This window comes from Rutidosis leptorrhynchoides, chromosome 2 (assembly GCF_046630445.1).
Source record: "Rutidosis leptorrhynchoides isolate AG116_Rl617_1_P2 chromosome 2, CSIRO_AGI_Rlap_v1, whole genome shotgun sequence".
NCBI classification, from domain to species: domain Eukaryota; kingdom Viridiplantae; phylum Streptophyta; class Magnoliopsida; order Asterales; family Asteraceae; genus Rutidosis; species Rutidosis leptorrhynchoides.
In genome coordinates this window covers 58318537-58322965 of record NC_092334.1, presented here as the reverse complement: position 1 = coordinate 58322965, position 4429 = coordinate 58318537, and the positions used below count along the sequence as shown (strand labels likewise).

The 4429-nt window shown below is 32.0% G+C and overlaps 1 long non-coding RNA gene across 1 annotated transcript; it reads left to right on the top strand.

The window, feature by feature from the left end:
* Positions 1-451: 451 nt before the first annotated feature.
* Positions 452-2587, top strand: LOC139890895 (uncharacterized). Its single transcript, XR_011773478.1, has 3 exons — positions 452-649; positions 1431-1748; positions 2030-2587. It is a non-coding gene; the product is annotated as an uncharacterized lncRNA (long non-coding RNA).
* Positions 2588-4429: the final 1842 nt, after the last annotated feature.

Sequence of the window (4429 nt, the reverse complement as noted above, 5' to 3'; positions counted from 1 at the left end):
AGTTAAATTTCAAGAATTTTAAACTATGTTCATACATTCATTCAACCTCGACCAAGTTCCAACGATTCACGAACCATTAAACGAATATGATTATATATGTATATGTGTATATATATTATAACTTGAAACGTAAACAAAATATTAGATTAAATACTTTATATGATTGTATCTGTTTCAAAATGTTTATCAATGGAATTAGAAGATAAGATCAAATGATTGAATTATCAGATATATTGAATTATGATTACAAGTCTCTGTTGAAAGGCCCACGTTGATTTGAGAAATCTTTCCATTTTAACAATATTCGAAAAATGGTAAAGTGATTTATAAATAAGAACAAATTGTCAATCATTGAGAACTAGACAAAGGATAGGGTGGATTGGATGGATATCCACTAGATCGGGTATTAGATCGGGTATCTATTGCAATAGTGGCTGTAGTTCCATCTCTCTCTCTTCTACCAAAATACAGACTCATCCTTCTCACTTTCTTCCCCAAATCCTCTCCACAACACATAGGGTTTAATATTTCATCTCTATCGAAAATCATCACCGGCCGCCAGCACCCGTCCACTTCACCATCTCCGCCGTAATAACATTATCCGTCGCGACCTCCGTCATTATCTCCGATGTCATGTCCGAACTACAAGGTAAAGCTTTACCTCTGTTGTATTATATACAGTGGAAAGATGGAAAGGGATAAGATGTTTTGGATTCTAAAGATTCGGTTGTAGTAGAATTTATTTGTTCTCTTATGAATTTGATTGAAATTGTGAAAAGTTACATTCAAGATTGATGTATGTAGAACTGTTTAAGCAACAACTTTGTTGTGGTTTATTACTTTATTTTAATTTTACGAATTCAAACAATTCGATATTAATTTTAATAATCTATATATTATGAAGATTCTGCTTTTGATTTGATAAATTAGGAGGAGAAAGAATGAAACCTAATACGTCCGTCGGTGTAACATTTTTTTGGGCTAGCTTGATTGGACAACGATGGATCGAAGGTAAGATAGATTTGAGCCTTCTATATGACTGGAACTTGATATACAAATTATGTCTTTTTATTGGGTTTGTCAACTTTATAAGCAGAACTCAATTTCTTGAAAGATGCATAATGATATAGAGATTGTGATAATTGACTATTGATTAAGCATTATTAATATAAACCCCTGGAAAAAAGTAATTGTTTGGATGATTTTGGAGTTTTTCTTAGATATTAGTATACAAAACAATGCATTTAGATGTATATGTGCTTTTTTATCTTTGACGAATGTTGCAACTTGCCAAAAATTTCTATTAGTTACTGATTTTGCAAGTTGAAAAATGATGGGTTATGGTCATTTTGTTTTCAATTAAACTTCGCAGTGCAAAACTTTGAAGCCTACAGAAACTAATGGGGTCTTGGTACAATTGTTCTATGCAGATTGTGCAGGGCATGTCATCTGAATATAGTAGTAGCTTATGAGTATTGGGGTCGAATAACTTGGTATGGAACACTTAAGGTAGACAAGTATTTTTTTTATTCTTTCCTTCATCAATTACTCCTTAAGTTCGATGTAGTGTTTGTGAGAAATGTCACTACATAATTATTTTTTCTGTTGTTGGTCCTTCTGGAACATATGCAACTGATTCACGAGTTTCTTATTAGTTATCTTCTGATGCAAGGAAAATGATTCACATTCTTCTCGGTTTTCTATTACCAGTCCGTATGATGCTCCTCTTAATGAGGCTATTTTAAATGGTATTTCTGATTTTATGTCATGTTGATATTGTTCGTTTACAGCATATTTTTTTTTTTTTTTTATCTACGCAGCTGATATTAACTTGCTTTTGGTTAGTTTTTAAAAAATAGCGTTAATGAGTGATCACATAAGCCGATTACCTACCGATTTTAATGCTGGGGTCTAATATTGTTTTGAAATTGGATGTCTTAGTCATTCATGCGCTGTTATCTTTTTTAATTGTTGTTATACTTAGTAATCTTTTTACAACTCTTCCTGATTTTGTTTGTTCGCTGATCAGGTGTATCTTCGATTTATCAAGACATCGGTGACTGTAGTTATATCTTCGATTTATCAAGACATCGGTGACTGTAGTTACAGTTGTACCAACTGTGATGCTAAGTTTTGGTACGAGGAACGAGTCGGGTCATGTTCTTGAAGAAATCAGTTATCATGGTTGTCGTGAGCAGAGTCATGTGTGAGTTTCAGGGATGTAGACCCTCCTGATGAAGTCTTATGAAGTCTTTTATGGTTAGTACCCTACAATATGGTTCTCAGGCAATGTAATAGGCTGTTTAAAGCTTCTATCAGTTGTTATCTCTTAAAAAGAGCATATAGTTTTTGTTGTACATAGCAAAACTCTGCTAAAAAAATGCTATTAATGGCAGTTGAAAAAACTCCTTACCTCAAGTATGTATCAGCATCTTCGTAAACGCTAAACGAAAACGTCGTCTGACGCCGCATTGCGCGGCTGACCACATGCTTGTTTTGATAATTTGAAGTTAAAGAACCTAAATGGCGCGTCGCAATATTATAGAAGTCAAACTCTAAATAAACTTGATAGAAGAAGATAATTTAGTATAGCCAACTAGTGAAATGACCCGTAAAATCACGGGTTTATATAAATGAAGCAATTTAGTTATATGTTTTAGGTATTAAGTGAATGTAAATAAAAGTCATTTATTTTAATGACCCGTTTGACTATGAAACTTGTTTTTACAAATGTAGCGTAATAAATTTTGTAAAAGAATCTATATTTGAATATTAATAATATAATTATTATAATTATTATATTAATAGTAAATAATAATAATAAATAATTATTAGTAATAATAAATGCCTTTTGAATTTTTTTAGAAAACTAAAATTACAATTTAGGAGAGATTAGTATTTCTTTTTATAAAAGATTTCGTATTATTTTTTTAATTAAATTAATGTATAATTATGACATCATCATTATGAAAATTAAAGGATAATTAGCTTAATGATGACATCATCATTTTAAAACTTTATATGACTATATAGATTACATATACGGAGGTGATTCTCACACACCATTTTTTAATCCATGTACATTTTTGTCTCATAAAATCACAGTTATGACCATAGAAAGTTGAACTTATATTATTAAAGTAAGTATAATTAAGGGTAAATTAGATAATTAGGTGTACATGAATCAAAAAGTGTTGTGTGAGGATCACCTCCCTTACATAAAAGGGCAAATAGTCCAAAAAATAATATAAAGTCAAAAAATTTCAATAAAAAGAGTATCACTTTTTCAGTTGTTCAAGGACTGTGATTTTAATTTGGTGTGAAGAAAGAAGTCTGATTTGATATAAATTACAATTGAGTTAATATGTGACACTATGAATTTTTTAATTTTTTTAATGATAATTTGGGATAACAATTCGTTCAATTTTAACATTGCAATTGAAAGCGAATTCTTTTTAACAATTAAAGGAAGATGGGCGGGATATAACTCGAAAATTGCACTTATCAACGTATACGGTCCACACTTCAACTCGAAAAAGATAAGAATGTGGAATGAGGTGTCCTCAGTTACTAATTCACTTGACATTCCATTCATTATTTTCGGTGATTTTAATGAAGTCGGAAATAAAAACGAAAGAATGAATTGTGTATTTAATCAAGTTTGGGCCGACAACTCTAACAATTTCATCAACAACGCTGGCCTAATTGATTTTCCCCTCGGTGGCAAAAATACACTCGAATATGCGATAAAAGAATGCAATTCAGTAAACTAGATCGCTTTTTGGTTACGAATGGAATTTTAAAAATCTGGCCCAATATAACCTCAAAAACACTCGATCGTGAACTCTCCGACCATTGTCCCGTAATATTAAAAGTACCTTAATTGACTTTGGCCCGAAACCCATTCGGGTATTTAATACTCCGTACATGGTTAGAACTAAAAGACGTTGACAACATAATCAAAACAGCATGGTTAACTCCCGTTAATGGCAATCGTCCCGATTGTATCTTTCGTAACAAATTAAAATTTTAAAAATAGAATTAAAAAGACAGTTCTAATCTAAGACAATATCGACACTATGTTTATCTCATGGTGTAGTATAGAGTATCAAGTTGCGCTACTATGTTTATATTGTTGATAATTGCCATGATTAGTAGTTATGTTGTACAGTTGATCGCAGTAAAGGTTACCATAATTTAGTAGTATTAGTTGCCTGTAGTAGTAGTTGACTGGTTGTATGTGCACAAGTTATTGTTGTTGGAACCTTGATCTGTTAGGTTCAGCTCAGAGAGGTCAACCTAGTTGTGGTTGAGTCCAGTTGGCTTCTGTTTGTTGAGTATAGTGTTGAATGACGCATCACCTGCGTGTGGATGACTATACTGGGGATTCAGTAGTAAGGACTATCGGTAGATTCTAGCCTGATCAGCT